The sequence below is a fragment of the Vigna umbellata genome, chromosome 1 (assembly GCF_029865625.1).
Source record: "Vigna umbellata cultivar VRB3 chromosome 1, Vumbellata_1.0, whole genome shotgun sequence".
Classification (NCBI taxonomy): Eukaryota; Viridiplantae; Streptophyta; class Magnoliopsida; order Fabales; family Fabaceae; genus Vigna; species Vigna umbellata.
This window is the reverse complement of record NC_142165.1, coordinates 106,593,403-106,613,498: the sequence shown is the minus strand read 5'-3', so window position 1 is coordinate 106,613,498 and position 20,096 is coordinate 106,593,403. Positions and strand designations below refer to the sequence as shown.

At 28.8% G+C, this 20,096-nt stretch overlaps 1 long non-coding RNA gene across 1 annotated transcript; it reads left to right on the top strand.

Annotated features, from left to right (window-relative positions):
- The first annotated feature begins 7,885 nt into the window (after positions 1-7,885).
- On the top strand, positions 7,886-11,012 carry LOC124826424 (uncharacterized). Its single transcript, XR_007027863.2, has 2 exons — positions 7,886-8,143; positions 9,657-11,012. It is a non-coding gene; the product is annotated as an uncharacterized LOC124826424 (long non-coding RNA).
- The last annotated feature ends 9,084 nt before the right edge of the window (positions 11,013-20,096 follow it).

The window sequence follows — 20,096 nt, the reverse complement described above, 5'->3', positions numbered from 1 at the left end:
ATCTCAGATGCTCAGCTTAAAGGCTCACATGCCCTTTTAGATCAGGCAATGGCCTATCAAGGACTCAACATGTCACTTTCTTTAAACTCCTTCACTAACATCTCTCTCTCTCTTTCTGTGGCTCAGAGCCATTAAGACACACGAATGCTGTAGTTTCATCGTTTTCAGTGGAAGCACTCACCACCCCACATCCCTTGTTAGAATCGTAGAGTGGCTTGCTTGGGTTCATTTGTAAGAGGACCACCCAAAAATATTGAAAATTTTCCCCTTCTGCCTTTTCAGATTATGGAGGGTAATTCAATCGATGATTCTGGAAATCAGTAACAGAGAAAGAAAGAAAATTAGTAATTCTTGAGAAAAACTCGATATAAATGGAAATAGGTCTTTGTTGTGTGTCCACATCCAGCACTAACATAAAAGTATGACCATTTACAAAGCAAACGGCAATGGTCACTCACCAATGAATCTGGCCTTTCCTTGATCAAACTCGTGTCACCAACTTCCAACACAAATGTTATTATCATTGTGGAAACATATTCATGAAAACGAAAAGATGAATAAGTAATAACAAAGTTAAAATAAAAATAAATAAAAAATCGATTCCCTTTGTGTTGTCCTTTCCTTGTGGGCTTAGCTCTGCTGAAGATATATTCGATTAACTAATTAATTTACCTAATAGTGGAACAATTGTTATAATGCAGAAAATCACAGCATTTTGACATGAGACTTTTTGACCACTATCAAACCTTTTTATGCCACATTTGATCAAGATTTCATATTATAATATGATGATAAACTTCATAACTCTTTAACAATAATTAAACTATCACATTCCATTACTCAAATAGATGACTATTGGGGTGGAATGCTGGTACATGATCTATATTATTAATGAGAGTTTAAAATAAATTGCATTTTTATGTAAAGACAATATTACTTTATCTTTATTTAAGAACAAGATAACCTTCCTTTCATTGAAAGCATTATTCGTAATTGTATATTATAGGTCCTACTCCAGCACACACTTTATTCAACACACTTATCACTGAGAAACTAAAATACCAACTCTTTAGTGTAGAGTGACCATCATTCAAAAGTAGATTTCAAGGTGATTTCCAAAATAGAACTCCACCTAAATACTAGTTAATGATGATGCCATCTAAAACCAATTCCTAATATTATATATATAAATCATTGAGTAGTGGACATCGCATAAGAAGTTTCCTTTTTTTTTTCAAAAAAAATTAGGCTGAAGTAAATATTAAAATCGTAGAAAATTATAAGGAAGTGAATATAACTTTTGACATAATAACTTGTAAACTAAGATGGATTTATTCAACAGTTTTATTAATATTAAATTTTTGGTTTAAAATATTTCTTCTACGATAAATATGGATTCGTCTAATTTTTGTAATGTTTTTTTGCTGTTTTTATTAACTACTTTTTAATATAATATATGTGATTGAAATATTATACATACTTTAATTCTGATATATCAACAATCATTTCAAGAAGATGTGTAGTGTGAGTTGATGGAATATGTCAACATGTCATGGAGTAATAACAGTATTATCAACTAAATTTTCATGCAATATCATCAGTTCTTTTATATTAATATAATGGGAAAAGGGGACAAATTTGTCAAAAAATATTTGCACTCCATTTATTTTTTGATAAAAGTGAAAACTCAATTTATATAATTCGTTCGTTTTGGATACGGGTGGTGATATATGTTTACATTATAAAAAATACACTTATTTAATAATTTAAAATAATAATATTTTCATTATATTTATTTTGTTTTTAACATAAAATGTCAACATACATTATTGTTTCAGTACGTAGGGTCGAAAATCACACTTTCACAATTTAATCTTATTTTCTCTCCAAACTCTTTTATTGATCAGTTACTACAATTAAATATTAAATAAGATTAATCCAATTGCGAGCCTAAGTCAATTTTTATCTTATTAATAAAAAAAAGGCTTTGGATCCAATAGTCATTAAGTTAGGTATATGACCGTTTATAGTTTTCTCTGGAATTAACTTCCTACATGGCTGACCAATTGTAGGATATTCATTTAAAAATAATGTAATGATAAGACTAAGTTTCTTATTTTATAAATATATTATTCTATAATTCCTTTTAAATTTATTATATGAATTAAATTATTCACCAACTTTTATGTTTTATATATATTTTTATTATTTTTGCTTTAATCTAAAAAATTTATTTTTTCTTTTTTCTAGCACTCACTCAAATCCATTCATTTTATAATACTTTTATTTTTTATTATAAAAATGAATAAGGAAATTAACAATACGTGTATTAAATGATTTATTATGATGTACCTCGAATCAAATAATTACCATTACGAATATTTATGTTATCATTATTTTTCTTATTAGTATTATTAGTATTATAATAATAATATTAATAATAGATAATTAAAAAGTAATGATAAAAATAATAAAAATTATTAAAATAATTATGACAACTAATTTTATGGTATAAATGTAAATTTTGTATTAAAATACTTATAATATAATCAAATAAATTAATTTTTTCTATATTATATATGTTCATTTTTTCTTCATTTCTTTTGGTTTTTATGCTTTCATTTTCTTTCTTAATTTTTCGTACATAATCGGAATGATATTTTATGATAGTTTTTAAGCATAAAAATATTTTTTAAAATTAACTGATAAGTTTGTTAATAATAAACTACTGTTCTGTTAATAAACTTTTAAGTTATACAAATGATTTTTTTTATTTCTAAAATAACAAAATCTTGTTACATAATTATTAATTTAGGTTTTTAAATAATGGCATTGTTATTGATTTTTTTAATACTTCTATTTAATTCTTAATTTAATTATAATTAAAACAAAATTAAAAATTACAACAAAAGTATATTCAAATATAAAGAATAGTAATAGAAACACCTTAAATAGATTATAAATTATAAACTAATTGAAGTAGTATAGATTTTTTCATAAACTTCTTCCAAATAAGTTTTGAATATGATAATTGATCGTGTCAAATATCTATTATTATCGAAAAAAATCATAACTTTCAAAAAATAATCAATTATTTTAAATAATAATGTATTATGTTAAAAAAACCTCAATTCAAAAAACAATCGATTATATTTAAAAATAATCAATTATATTGATTCAAAATATTCACATATTACATAAATAACATATTAATCAATTATATTTAAAAATAAATTATCATATCAATCAATTATTTCAAAACTTCTGTAAAGTGTGATTTAGAAATATTTACGAATATGCTTTTACATATTTCATTTGATTTTTAAAGAAAGGGTTAAATATGTTTTTAGTCCCTAAACTATTGGCCGTTTCTGGTTTTTGTCCCTCTTCCAAAGTAAGGTACAATTTGGTCCTCATTCTTTAGAAAAACGTTCGTTTTAGTCCTCAAAATTTTGTTTTTAGTCCTCGTTTTAGTCCTCAAAACGTTCGTTTTTTCGACTAAAACGAACGTTTTTTAAAGATTGAGGACTAAATTGTACCTTACTTTGGAAGAGGGACGAAAATCAGAAACGGTCAATAGTTTAGGGACTAAAAATATATTTAACCCTTAAAGAAATATTGTTCAAGATAAAAGAGAAGGAAGTGGTCGTATTATAAGTTTTTATTGTAACATCCATCATATTTCATGTGATAGAGTTTTTTTTTACTCTGTATTTGCTCAAGAGTATTGTGTGTTTTAGGTAATTAATTGTACTCATTAACTTTTAAGTTGTCTTTTTTTTAATAAGTATTTTTATGTTAATGCAGTCTAATTTGCATCGGTGGATATTATAAAATGACTTGTTAGAAATATTAGTGGAAATCCACTTAAGGTTACCATGATGAAATTGGATATAAAATTTAAAGAATCCAACCGATATATTTAAACTAATTTTGGGTTTTTTTTAATTAAATTTATGTTAAATATTTGTTAATATTATTATTTTTTAAAAAAGATATAATATTTTGTTGTTGTTAATATTAGATTGTTATGATTGACGGTTTCTTGTTATCTATTAATATTGATCTTGTATTAACTACACAGTCTCACATCTTTAACCATGAAAAATAAGTAACATGACAAAATTTTCCTTAACTAATAAATAATTTAATTAAAAATATTACTAACATTTTTTTAATAAAAAGTAAATTAAAAAACTCAAATTTATGAAAGAATTAAAATTTAATTAAACTAATAAAATTTAATAAATTTTCATGAAATATCAAATTTGAAAAATACTCAAATAATTTGAAGTTTGATTTAATTAGGATATGACAAGTTATTAGGACATGAGATAATTAATGAAAGAGGGTGGGACCCAGAAAGCATAAAATAATTAATGGTGAGCATGTGACATATACCTGTGCCTATAACCAATTACACTAATTTGCAATCAGTAGCTTTGTGGTCTCCCACCCAAGGATCCATCCAAAACATCAATGCTCTTTCAATTCATTCAACACTTAACCAATTTCCTAATATTATTTTTTATACTTTTTCTGTTATATTTTTTTATAATTGAATAAAAAAATTCAAAATCAATTTTTGTGGATTTTTTTTAAAATTATTATTGCTTGTAACAACACTCTTTTAACTTATCTTTTTTTAGTAAAAAAAATACATAATGTATTATGTATTATGCAATTTAAGGTGATTCACATCAAACCATCTGTTATGTATGTACTGTCAATGTTTAAAAATAAGTCGTAGAAAAACATGACAAATAAAAAAAATTGAAAAAAATTATGTTGATCGAGCTTTCATATGTAATATTAATAACAACAATTAAGAAATTGACTTTTAACAACTCAAAACAATTTGAAAAAAGTAATCCAAAACTCTATTGCTATCACGGTTGAAATTGAAAAAAAAAATTAATGAAAAATATAAATGGCTCGCATATTCTGGTTAGATTGATTAATAAAATGATATTTATACGTGCTGATAAAATGTCACAAAAAAACATAAAGATTCGATTAACGAACCAATTTATTGAAATTGGTATGGTTTGAAATTTCAAATGTTTTATTTTAGTCTTTTAAAATATAAACAAAATACCACTTAAGATGTTGTTCTTAAAGAGTTTTGAAAATCTCAATACTGATGGACTTTTCTTATAAAAAGTCTTATATTTTATTTGAAATCCAATTACGCACTCTAAATTTTCTGGATATGGAGAACAATACGCTGAATAACTATGGTGAATATAAACATTTATTTCGTTTATATGGAAATTGAATATTATGTGTAATTAAATTATTACGTAAATAATTATAGAATGCTAAATTTAAAAGTTATATATTCAGAATCCTCTAAAAATCTTAGATGTTTTTTTGATCGATCTTTTTTATATTAATTAGGAACAATTCATGAATAATCTAGCATATAAATGTATATTAGCATTTTTTTCTATTAGCAAATTCTTATATCGCATTACTACTTTTTAATACTAGAGATATAATACTTTACTTTCTATGTATATAGACATATATACACTGTGTTTCAGATAAAAACTACAATCACAAAATTATTAGAGTAAATCAGTGAATATCATTTATAATTTTAACAATAAATGAATTAAAAATTTCAATACAACATATTATATCAATGTATTATATTGTTAAAGTTCTAACAATTTTTTTTCTTCAAGACTATGAGACAAATATCTCTAACCAAAAACCTATAACTTACAATCCCAACAATTGAAGTAAAAAACTATATGTTACAACTTTACAAAATAGAATAGTCACACACACACACACATATAAATATAAATATGTGAATATTACACTGTCAATCAAATTTCATAAATAATTTAGAGCTACGCAACCACCGTCTTAAAAATAAAATATTATAATCATTTGACCCTATTTTTTTATATTATATTATATTTCTTTGAAATATATAGTATTACAAATTAAAACATTTTATCCTGAACGAAAAACTGATTGAAATACTTGAACAAAAGTAGCACTCTACTTATTGCATCTAATTTGCTTTCCCATGATTAACACATTGTATAATTATATAATTAAAGAAGAAAAAATACCAACGCAAAACAACTTAATAGTGACACATTAATTCTGTTCTCACAGATAGAACATAAGATTACATAAAAAAAGATCCGAACGTGAATTGTGGCCTCTTACTTAGCAAGATTTTGGGAATATATTTCTCAAAGATAAGCTAGAACGGCGTGAAAAGTAGAATGAGAAAGGTTTCAGCATCAACCCCTGAAGTTATAATATTTATTTTCTTTCTCTAAAGCAGTTCAAACACCAAAAACGAATAAAAAATTACAAGTACTGTGTTGTGGATAAAGTTAGCATCGGTTTGAGATATATGATCTTCTACAAACGCAACACATCATGGCCGCAAATGGGAAACAAAACAAGAAGACACAATTGTTTAGCAATATACTAAAAAAATGTCCTTGTCCCTCACATGATGACCATTATATTATATTGAACTACTTTATTTGTGATTAGTGGAGTGATGAAGTAGACAGTGAGTCACGCATCCTTTTTTAGAGGTGGGATAAGACTTGTAACTTATTTGAACTTCATAATAGCCCCATTAATGCTTTTTTATACCTCTTTTTCCACTAATTGATTGCCACCGTTTTTCAATCTTATCCTTCTAAATAAATCACCATTTTCTACTTGTTTCCTTCTTTTCAATTCAAAGCCATCACAATGGCCCCAACTAATTCAATGTTCTATATCTTTCTCCAATCATAACCTTCTCTTCTTATCTTTCTCTCATAGCCGATTTCTTGTGGACAACTTAATGCTTTGATCACAAGCTTTATCGATGGATCATCGTTTTCAAGGATATCATGAAGCCACCAAACTAAAAACATGGCTTCGGGAGGAAATTGCTTCCATTCGAATGCTCTTATGAAAACGAGAGACATAACATAAGATGGAGGCTGATTCAGAGATTCCTTGGAATGGAAATGTAAGACATAGATTATTAGAGTTAAGGTTGTTTTGAGAGGTGAGACCCATCGTGTGGAATTTGATTGAATGACCCACCACCCACCACCCGTTGAATCTATGTTTGATTTCTCAGTGTATTGGGTGACTCACCTTCGTGTAACAATAACAAATTTACAATGTACCTACTTTTGCTAACCCTTTTCTTAATCAAACTACAATATAATTACCTAAGCAAACTTTCCAAGGGCCCAAAAGGTCCCAATGTAATGATTTTTTTTTTAAAAATAAAAATATGTCCAAGCCCATTAAGAAAACAGACCCATAGTGAACCCGTAATGAATCTCACTGGACCTTTACCTTTTCTTCCTGCACCTTCCTGATTACTACCAACAAACTACAATTGGGATTGAAATGTATTTAAATTTACAATGTCAACTTTCCAAAATAAAAAATATTAATAGAAACAATGACAAAAATATAATAAAGAAACAAAAAAGGAACGGAAGCAAGAGACTCTAAAGCAAATAAAAAAGTATCTACCTATATTCAACTTACAATGAAAGTCTAAATACAATTAAATTTACAATATTTGATTATCTTGTTCTGTTACAATATAATTTCAGTACAATGTATAATAAATAATTTGTTTAATTATATTATTTTTTTATAATAAAGAAAGTAAAAAAGTAGTATACAATTATATAAATTTTAAAATGTAATTAAAAAGGCCAAATCACGCTGATGTGTTTGGTTTTCATAATTAAAATCATGAATGTTTTTTTATTTTTTTCAAAAGATGATAATATTTGCTCACTTTTTCTTTTAAAGAAAATCAGCTTTTAATATAATTTATGAAAAAGCTATTTTATTTTACTCTCTTAGTTTTTTTTCTTCTGAATTTCCTTGTACAGAGATGTTTTTCAAACAAATCCAATCTCCAAGTGTTTTTACTTTCCTTTGAACTGAGGGTGAGTGTTAGAGACGGAAACAGAAAAATACCCAAAACGAACGAGTTTTGGCATTATATTTTCAAATTTCGGAGTGTTGAGATGAGGAACAACTCAACAGCAATGGCTGCTACTGGTGCCAGTTGCTGCTTATTCGCCCTCTGGAGAGGTCAATCAGGCCTTGATGCCAACCCTCTTACTTTTCTACAAAGAAGGTTTATTCTTTCCCCCAATAATCAATGCACTATTCATTTTATATTTCTGCAGTTGTTATTGTAAATGTCAACTTTATTTCTTTGGCTTCAGAGGACTTCTAGATTCTGACGAACTTTTTATTTATTTATTTAGTTTTATAAAGGATGTTCTATCTGCTGCTTGATTCCTGAATTGATTTTTGCAAATGTGTGAAATTCTCAAAAATTATTGTGTTATGCTGTTTTTTAATGTGAATTTTATACTGCATCTGAGCTGACTCTATTGTGCTTAATTTCTCATTTTTGGATTCACCAACTGCGCACTTTCGTATATTTTACTTCATATTCTTATTTATTATAAAATGGGTCTGTGGAAGCAGTTTCAGGTTATATAGCTCTGAATGATAGAACCTTTTGTTATTGTACAATTACTAGGTTCTTCCTATTTCCTTGATTTTCTGTCCATCATCATTATTGTACATTTTTGTTGCATCATGGTAGTATAAATATGATACCACAGTTCGGTGACTTTTTTTTACTGAGCCATTAATTAAGTATAGGTCATCCTAAAATCTTTCTGTATTAACAGTATGCGTTAGTTCTACAAAAAAAAGTAGGTTTCTGTTTCCTTGAATGTTGAATACATACTTGCATAACTAAAAACTCAGTTTTGCTCCTTAATATGCTGTATACATGAGTATCTGCCATGCAGTCAGCGAAATTTAATTTCTGTTTCATAAAATTTTATGAATCACTGACAACTTACTGCTGCAGGCTTCAGCCATAGGAGTTGATTGAAATGAAACTTTTTTGCTAAACAAAGGGATCTTAAGGTTTCGTTGCCTTATATAATCTATAGATTACAGTTTGCCATTATGCGGACTTCTTAATTTTTCTTGCTATATATGGGTGGTGAAATTTTGGATAGGGCTAGAAAAAAATGTTAATTTAATTTTGTTTTAAGCTACTACCACTGCGAAGGAGTAACATGTTGACTACTATAAGTCTCTAAGAGCAATGTTAGGGGAACCAAACACCTAATTACTCGAACTGAGCATCCAATACTGTTCTATGTGGGATTAAAGTACCCCATAGTATCCAACTTCCTACCATAAATATAAACTGGAAAGACTTCATACTGTTCAGGAAACTGCGTTGTCTTTTCCTAACAGCATAGACTTCATACTACCAGATTCTTAAATCATAAAGATAAGAATTTCTACTTGAATCAGTAACTTCGAAGTGTAAAAGTTTGTAAAAGTATGTGTTTGTATTGGTTTTCTAGGTAGCAATAATATCCTAGTCCCTATCATGAACATAAGCTGAAAAACTCTCTAGCTTTAATTTCTGGCAACTGCTTTTTCTTTTCCTGACGGCATTGGCTTCATAGTTCTAGGTTCTTACCTGACTTAAATCATAGAAATAAGAATGTCTACTTGGATAAGTAATTTCTAAGTGTAAAAATTTGTATTTTGTGTTGCGGTTTTCTCTCCATCTGCACTGACTACTCAATTTGTTTTGTTGTGTTTGTCAGGCAAAGATACCGATTGAGAAGTGCTTACATGTTGGTGCTACATTGCAAGCAAATAGGGGTACTGGTGAGGTTTATTTGGACCCTGTTTTCCCATAAAGTAGATATCATATGGCTGTAGTGGTTGCTCAAGTAAAAGATACTTGTATTTTATGTTGAGGAAAAAGTTTTAGGTATGAATAGCCAAATTATCTTTTATCAGGCAGCTGAAATGAAAATGTGTGCCTCTTATTCTAAGCATGTGGATATCCCCCACCATGTGTCCAATGCTTGATGAATTCTTATTACACCCTCAAGGCTTCCTCCTGGTTCCAAAACTCTCCTTGAGTAAAGAGGGTATATAAAAAGGAGGGGGTGGGGGAAGTGCACAGCTGCCCTGTGTGGTGCCAACCTGCCAAACTAGGCACACTGGAACAGTAGTCAAGCCTCGTACCCTCATGAAAATTGGTATGTTACGTATCTGGTTCATCCCTACCCAGGAAGATTCAATATGTACTTGTTTCCAGTGCAATCATGACTCGCATTGATTAGATGTGCAGAGGTCGGTGGATAATGTACGCATCCAGTTTAGCTGTCTTCCATGAAGCAATTGCCAGCTTGGGTTGTGGAATATAACTGTAAATAGTTCTATTTATTGATCCAAGCGAGATTCAACTTCATTTTTTAAACTCTTAAGAAATAAAAAGGATGGGATATTGTAGATGTTCCATAGTTCCTTACAACAGCAATCGAGTCTTTTCCCATTACGAAGGATTGGCTGCATGGATCAAACAGCAATCATGTTTATAGACAAACCATTGAGTTCTAAATCATGTTTACCTTGTTGATTTAATGTTTGCCCATCGATACCCATGGTCAATACAGATTAATATTTAGGGATAGATATTATGATAGACCCATAAGAAGTGTATGACAAAGAAGAGGCATAGAGAGGGATACGGATGTGGATCGTGAAGGAAAATGGGCGCCAATCTGGGTTTATGGGTGTGTGAGAGGAGAAGGGGAAAGGTAGTGGCAAGAGCAAGGAGGGTAGAGAAAAAGGTAATGGGTAGGGGAGTAACAGAATTACCATGTGGCTGTGTTGAAGAGGAAGGAGGAGTGAGTGGTAATCGTGCAAAGTGTGGTAGAGAATTAGTATTTGGGAGAGGCATTGACAAATTAACAATTGGTATGGAGTTGAGAAGAGAAGTTGGTTCATTCTCTGTAGGAGTGTCATGACATTTTCACTTATATTCTATTCATCCATCTTGTAAGGGAGCTCTGCTCCAATCTACCGTTATTTTCCTGATACATACTGTAAGATGATTCATCCTGTGACTGAACCTACTTTAAAATTGATTTCAGTTTTCTTTGGTTCTATCTCTCTTTATCTCTGGTTGTTATCATATTCCTGCCTTGAATGTGTAGTGTTGCTGCTTGTTTCAACATTTTAGTTTTATGGATCTCTGTATTTTTTCCTTATTGTTTCTGGCTATATTTTTATGTTATGAAGTTTGTAACATATGAAGGAAAATATTCTTTATCTTCAATGATATTGGTCAAATGCTTATCCCTTAGCATTCTTTTCTTCATCTCCAACTGGTGATTGACGTCTGCTTTTATGTGCATACCCGGATACCAACATAACATTGATGCCATGACTAATTTCTTTCCCAGCAATCAACATGGATATTAGAGGGGCATACAAATACATTGTGTTGAATTCACTGCTTTTCTTTCAAATTTAACCACTTGCTAGACTCCTACACCGTTCTGCACATTTCGCTGATGGAATAGACCTTTGTAAGTGGCTTTCAAGGTTGGTCTTTTCTAGGAAGAATCATGCTCAATACTGGTTTAGTCCGAAGGATTAGATGGTTTTTAGTTAGAATGATGTTGATACTCATTTTCATTTTGAACTAGAAAATTTCCAGCGTTAAAATCATCGCATCTGTAACGAGCGTGATACTTTCTGGTTTACTTATACATTTAAAAAGTTTTACAAAATCAACGAATAGTAGTTCTGGGTCATTTTCCCCTCCTATATTTGATCAAATTACAATTGCTCGCGTGTATGATTGGGATACTCATCAACATTGAATCCAACAAGCTGGTGCCTGACCGGTCAAGATTAGCAATCCAAATTTCATACATGCTTCTAAACTTAGGGAATTCATACATGTTGGTTTACTATACCGGTATCTATAAACGTTTGGAAACACTTCATATCCAGTCTCACTGGCATACCTTTTGTTTAATTTGTAGTGCCGGTGTAAATCTTATTTGTATGAGGAAACAGTTATATGAATTCAAAATCTGGGCCTGCAGGGTAGTAAAAAAGGCCCCACAGAATCATAGGCTGAACGAAATATGTTAGTAAAATCATGCAAAATTGAAGGAGGAAGTCATGCAGTCCAATATTGTAAGAGATTGTGGTCTAGACTATAGAACTGGTCTAATAATACAAATTGTGGAAAGCAACGACGTCATAGGAAAGAGGTTAAGCCAGAATCTTAGTTTTAATGATCTTATGTTTTGAATGGTTGAGTTAGGTAAAGTGGCACTGTTATTCATGTGCCTAAACAGGATTCGTTGTTGGGTTCTAGCTTGACACATGGTTGAATATTATATGGTTTGCTGGCTAATTAATTTCATGTGCATAGACTCTTCACATGGGGACCCATAAACAACGCTGAAGTGTTCTCACAAGTCAAAAGCTGTATCAGCCTTTTTTTTCTTATTTTTTTCTCCTTTTCTTTTTGTTTTCCAGTGGCAGATACAAAACTTTTCGCCGAATATCTGCACCGTAGCCTCAGCTTCTTTTCATTGGTATTACTGTTGCCATCATTATTATTGTTGTTGAGGAAGACGTGACTTAACATAACCCTAAACTTTCATGCAACAGAAGATAAACACATTACAAAGTATGCTTTGTCCACATTCATTTCCGTACGTAACTATAGAGGCTCATCTCATGATCGAGACACTGAAATTTACGTAACAAGAGGCTACCTGCACTAAATCTGAAAACAATGCAGGTGCATATCAACCTCAACAATAAATTCAAGCTTATTTACATGTTTATAAACTTCTTAAACTTATTTCATGATCAAACACGTCCTTTATGAAGGCATTGTGTTTATAGTTTGAATTGTGTCTACACTAGATACGTTGAAAACTGGTTGTTTAAAAGTTAGTGCCGGTCCAAGTTTGTCACCTACTGGTATTATTATTTAAGCCGTGAAGTCTATCCTAGATTCTGTGTGGGTGTGATTTACTTTGCTTTTATGGCTTGAAGCCAACTCTTGAATGAATAGTTTGTCAGGTATATATTATTATATTTATAGGTAAGAAAGTTGACAAAGGCTTCGTGGGCCAATGATATGTCACACCATATGAACCAAAAACTTATCTAGAGCTTTTGGTTGGTGAGGCTCTTGTACCTTAAAAATATATAATGGTTAGGGTCAATTCTATCTCTGTCAAAGAACCATGCAAGGCATAGGCGTGGTTGACCTTATTAGACGGGACCTTGGCCCATTTGGTGATGGTCCAATCCTTCACAAAAAGTCACCCACCACCTTCCCCTTCTTACCATCAATTTTCCACCGCTTCTTATTTATCTTTTTGTGCCGTTTTTCCGATTCATTCTGTCCTTCAAATTCAGCTGTTTAGCCTTCATAAATGTTAGTGTAGTCCTCAACAACCCGATTATGGCAATAACAAGACTTTGAATTAGTCCTAATGTGATTGAGGTTTGAGACACTAAGAAATCTTATCAAAAGTTGTGTTCATCCCATCAGAAACAAACTCAGTTTAGTTAAATCTTGGTAGCAAGTACCATTCATTCTTCAAGTGGGTCATGAAACGAAGAGGTCGATCAAGTTTCCAAATTGGAAAAACTGTATAGATCGGTTAAATTTGTAAGTTTGAGATGTTCATGTTTGTATTTATGCAGAAGTTACAGTCAAACTACGAATCTATATTTTTTTATTGATATATCCTGAAACAGGGTATCTTGCTCAATAAACAAAATTTCATATCTAAAAAGAGATTTTGAAGGGCATATGCTTCACAATCATATCACTTTCATTACTATTACAGGAAATTGTTGAGAACGACAATCTGATCAGCGTGGCTTATTCTGAAACACTAACTATTCTTCTCAGATTAAATGCATTCTCATTACAGGGAAAAAAGAAAACAAAAAAGAGTCGCATACGTACCAATAATACATACATCCAAGTTAAGATATTACTCGGAATTGTATTTTATCGAAATTTTCAATTAAGAAGACCCACGTATTTAGGGTGTAGATAAAAAAAAAAAGCATGTATATCTTGCAAATAATTGAGACACGAAGTGACACAATATGCTTTTTTAGTGTAAAAAGAAAACACTGGAATCTTTCTTAAGTTGTAATCAACAATGATATTATTTGGCGTACCTTGTTTGAATACCGATAAAGAACACACCGAACATTAACTCATAATACGCAACGACAGTGGGGTATAAAGTAACCTCCCATATACCAGTATTTGTTTATTCCTAATGTTCTCAACAATTTAAAAATCACATCTCCATTAATAATATATATTCCTACCTCCTCATTTTTTTTATTTAAATTAGGAAACAAACAATTTGTATTGCTTTATTATTATTATTGACCATTTGTGTCGTAATTCAGGAATGAATTTTAGTATAATGTTTCAAAATTGACTGTGCAAACATCAAATATAAATATGAGTAAATGACTTTCCAGAAACGAATCTTATTTAGATCTTTCTATCTAAAGTTTAGTTCAAATAATATTTTTAAATTTCATTAAAGTATCATTTTTCATTTTGCAATTTAGTCTTTAATACACTAAATACTTTTTGCCATATGGCCACCACTACCAGCAAAAATCTACAGAGTATCAGACATTTATTCTCAAGTGCTCGATTCATCAATTATATACGAATTACTGTATAATGTATGGCCTATACTTGAAGAAGAACCAAAGCTAGCATGGTTTAAACTACTTTAATGTCGACATCTCCATTAATTATTCAACTTGATAATTTATATTTGGTGAAGATTTAAGAAAAGTTCTTACTTTTACTTTTATTCCCTGTTTCTTCATTTTGTTTCACTATTTAATTACAATTTGTTTTCTATTTTTGAAGATTTGTATGCAAAAGCAGACGGAATTAAAAGTTTCTTACACACATCTTTAAGCATAAGATAGTAAATTAAAAATATAAGGCTTCATGTAGTAATTGGAAAATAAAATAAATAGCACCATAGTAAACAGCTGAGTTTAAAATATGTTATAAATGGATAGGTCACTATCTGTACTTAGCTTCTTTTCAATAAAATTATTTAGTTCACACTCTCCTTTTTACTTTAACCTATTTTCGAAAAGGATTTTTTTTTAATTTTAACCTATTTTAATATTTTCAATAGTTGTTATTTCAAAAGCAGATATTGTGACTTTTCCACATCTATGTATGATATTTTTTTTAATACCATAAATTATAATATTTTTATTCTACCCCCACGGTGGATATTTAGTATGTGGGTACTCCGTTTTTTTTAATTTGGTTTCTGAATTTCAAAATTTGCGTTCCATTTTTTCTCTTTAATTTATAAATAATTTATTTTGTTCTAAATATGAATATAAATAAAATTGGATGACAATTATAAATCTCAAATTCTTTTAAAGAATGTGATATTTTAAATATAATTCAATTTCTCTTTTTTGGATAAATATTAATTGTTAATATTTTTGTTAATGGGAATAGTTATATTCACTACCTCTCTACTTTTATAAGCTTCAATTTGGATATATATACATTATAAATTGACTTTATTTTTATTTGATGTGATTAAATTCATTCGTTTTTGCTTTTATTACTTATTGCTAAGATTTTAAAGTGGTGATTCATTAAAGAAAAATATAACAAATGTGAGAATTGTTTTCAAACTACATAAGATATTAACATTCTTTATAATACAAAACATTAAGACAATAAATTTATGAGTTGTTATTCTTAATTGTATAAATTTGTCATCGAGATTAATCATTAATTTTGGTATTACTAATTAAACTTCACGGTTAACTAAAGATATTAAAATACAAATAAAACATAAGTCTAACTCATAAAAAAAAGATTAAATTTTAAAATTCTGAACCTTCTTATTTTAATTAATTGTTGACTTACAGTTGAATTTTGAAGTGTTAATATACGTTATGTGAAAAGAAATGTATAGAGGAAAAAGGGGGTTGGATTTTTATACGTTGTAGGCGTTGATGGGGTTCGTGGTTTCCAGCATGGGCATGGCTTGAAAAGGCACAGAGAAAATTGCAGAGACGTGCACGCAATACGATATCGTTTGTCACTTTCTGCTCTACGCGTTCTTCTTCTTTTATTTTTCTCTTTACCATCTTTCATCTTCAATTAACGATGCATTTCCCATTTCCAAATACATTCTTTAATAACACCAATAATATTAAAACCTATATGTGTTGACTTTGACTTCCCAACATCCCATTCCAAGTGAAGAAGCCGTGTCAGTATTTTAATAGTAATTGAAATTGAAAGTTTGAAAGAGAGCTTAAATTATTGGACAGCTTGAGCTGTGAGGGTATGAAGAGAGTATTAGAAAAATTAAAAAAATAAACAGAAAGTGTAATACTTCTTTTTCTGTTGTGGAAAAGAGAAAGATTTCGAGAATACAAAATATTCCATTACGAGAGGCGCCGCAATCACCGCTACCCTCTTCTCATTTTTACTATTTCTATAATCTAATAAATTCTCTTTCCTGTTTATCTACTTAATTTTTCAGTACTAAAAAATTTAGTTTCTTTTAATCTATGGATCGAAGTTAAATTTACTTCTATAAAAGGCTCTAATATCCAAATTTAGGTGAAAGTTTTATCACTTTCAAACCAAATAAAAAATATATCACATTATATCAAATATCAACAACATTAAAAAGTGATAATTAATTTTTTTTATCTTTTAAAAAAACAAATTGTTCTAAGAGTGCTACAACAACTCCAATGACTCAAAAAATCTTTATCTATTCCTACAAATCATAAAAATATTACAAGGGTTTCATCAATAGAAAGTCTTATAAAAAACTTAGATTACATATGCAAACAACAACAACTTACTTTCATAAGAGAATGAACAAACTAGAAAAAATAATATATACTAATTTACTCTTTCGCAAAAAAGCAAAAATATTTTTTGCAAACCAGAGAAAACCTCGTCTCAGTAATCACTTTAGTACTTTGTGATCTTCAAACAGATGAATAAAAAATAGAATACTTTAAAAGATAGTAAAAAACTGATTAAAAAACTCTTATATAATATATTTTAGAGAAATAATATGTTTCTACTTAATGAAACTCTCGTTAACTGAAATTTTATTTATATATTTAAACTTTTAATATTAAAATAAGCAAGTATCATAATTTAAATCACACTTTTACTTGTAAATCACTATTTCATAGACTCTTAGAATAATTTCTATTTTCATATTTATTTCGTGACTCAACTGCAAAAATCACAAATTAGTTTTTATATAAATTTTAAAAGGTAGAATTCACAAAAATAAATAAGACGTCTCTAATCTAATTTGGTTGTAATTTTGTGATTATATAATTTTGTTCTCTATAAAATTGTAATTATATATTTAGTTTTCTAATTTTCTAAACTAAGTTATTTTTTCCCACCATGAATCCAATCACTGGAATATATATATATATATATATATATATATATATATATATATATATATATATATATATATATATATATATATATATATATATATATAAGTATGACATGTCTAAATTTATTAAACCCTTACTACTAATATCTTACATAACTAATTTATACTATGATTACCAATAAATATGTAATATTTTCTATTAATAATTTGATAATTACATTCTAATAGTGAACTTAGATTATTTAATTTTAAAGATTTGAATGATCAAATTTATAATTAAATGTTTCCAAGTTCTGCATTCCAAATACATTGAAACGTAGGTTGTAGCCCAGATAAATACATTTATCTTTATGCAAATGCAAACTGAATGGCTTAATTAAAAGCATGCCATGGCATACTTAATAATTAAATCTAGTCTTGCAAGAATATCTGGAAAATTACTGATAAAATTAGCATCAACAAAATCAAATAAATATAATAAAATAATAATGTGGATCATGCATATTGGTTTGCAATCCACTATATAAGTATGATATTAGCTAGATAATCAAGTTCGTCATTCTAAATAGTTTTTTTTTTCCTTGCTTTACTTTTTCTAATATTTCATAATTCATTTTAATGTCTATTTTTTACAATATATTTCGTTATTTACTTGTAATAAATAATAAATAATTAATCTTTAAGATGGTTTCTTTTAATTATTTTATTAGTAATAATATATTAAAATTCAAGATTAAAAGATTGTAAATAAATTTCAATATATATTTTAGTTTAGGTTAACTAACTTGCAAACTCGCAATTATGATCCCACCAATTCTATTAACTTATAATGTTAACATGTTCTTTTTAGGTGAAATATGAATTACACTTAAAGGAAACTAATTGGCGTGCATTATCACCATAAGAATTATTATATTTAACGAAATATTTAATTAAGTTATACATTTATTTACAAAATTGAGTATTTTTAATTGATTTTTTAATAAAATTTTGTTGTTTATTATATATTATTTTCAGTTTAGTCTTTACCTTTATCTAGTGGAGTAATATGATTGTTATTTTGTTTTGTAATCATAATATTTTGTTTTCACATATTATGATTGATAAAATAATATTACCGTTAATATTTGTTGGAAGTCCCACGTCGACTAGAGATGAAGTCAATTTAGAATACATAAGTGGGTGCAAACCTCACCTTACAAGCCGATTTTGTGGGGTTGAGTTAGGCTTAAAATTCATTTCTTAACATGGTATCAGAGCCATAGTTAGACTCTATCCTAGCGAAATTTGTGTGGACGTATTGTTTCACCCACTATTGGGTCACTATCGAACCACTCATCCATTAATGTCTAGTCTCACCCTCGAGATGATGTTTATATTTCGACGTAAGGGGAGTGTGTTGGAAGTTCCACGTCGATTAGAGATAAGTTCCACGTAAGCTTGTTTTGTGGGGTTGAATTTGACTTAAAGTCCACTTCTTAACCATATTAAATGACAAATGATGAGACAATAAAATAATCACCATGTTATCTAATTAAAGAAAACAAATTAAACAACAAAAATTTAATTAAAAAATATAAAAAAATTGAATCCCTAATGAATAAAAAAATTGAATACCTAATGAATAAAAATAATATTTAATAAATTCTTATTTAAAAATAGACTTAAAAGTTAATTAGAAGTTAAAGGAAGTAGTTATTTATATCAATACACTTCTGTGAATTAATTAGTCTTTTTAAGGGGTATATATAACCCTAAAAAGAAAGCATGCATGACTTTTCCATCTTGAAACTAAATTGATGTGAGTTTTCTAAATGAAATTAAAATGGATGCCCCCACTTAAAATAACATGACGTACGTCTATTTTGAACTCTTTCTGTACAATTATTTAATTCAGTATTAGCTTTGTATGAATTAGTTTTCGTACTGATTTCTTCTATATGAGTGTTGGTCAAAAGTTGTTGAGTTGACCATGAAAACAAATAAGACACATTCAAGACGAGAAAAAACCTCATTGAGAGATAATGTTGGAAGAAAATGTTCAAAAATATTGTAGATTTCTAGATAATCTAAATCAATTATTAAATAAAGTTTTAGGATTAATCTGAGGCACCTTATAATAAAATTTTACTGAAAATATCTGGAAGGAAAATGGAATCCGAAATATGATATAATCTAGTGTGGAAATGATGGATGGTGACACACATCTAGAACACAGCTTTATATTATTAAATCACAAACGGGTTTGGTTAAGATGTTTGGAAAAAGATTCTGACAGATAAAATATATTCGAATCATAGGCATTAAAAAAAATTAACCAGTTTGCTTTCACATTTGCTACAGCCCGATCAATATTCAAATAAGAATATAACGTTGTTCAATGAATAAACTGTTTCTAAAATAGCATTCTCATCAATAACTTTAGGCAAGTTACATGAACCTCAGTAGAGGAATCACAGAACCTAAATCATCAAATATTCTCCAACGTTTTTTATAACGAAAAAACATTGTGTGCACTTCAATTACACAATGGTCGGTCATAGAATAAGGATAACGGCAGTTGGAAGTTTTAAGATTGAGAGAATGAAATATGATAGGGTTTATGTTGTAATTTTCTCCAATAGTAATATTTGCACGTCAACACTAGTTAAAAGAAACATTGCAACTATGCATATATGATTAAACTACAACTACATGTTCCAACTTTCATCAACCTAAGTCAACACGATAGCTTTTATG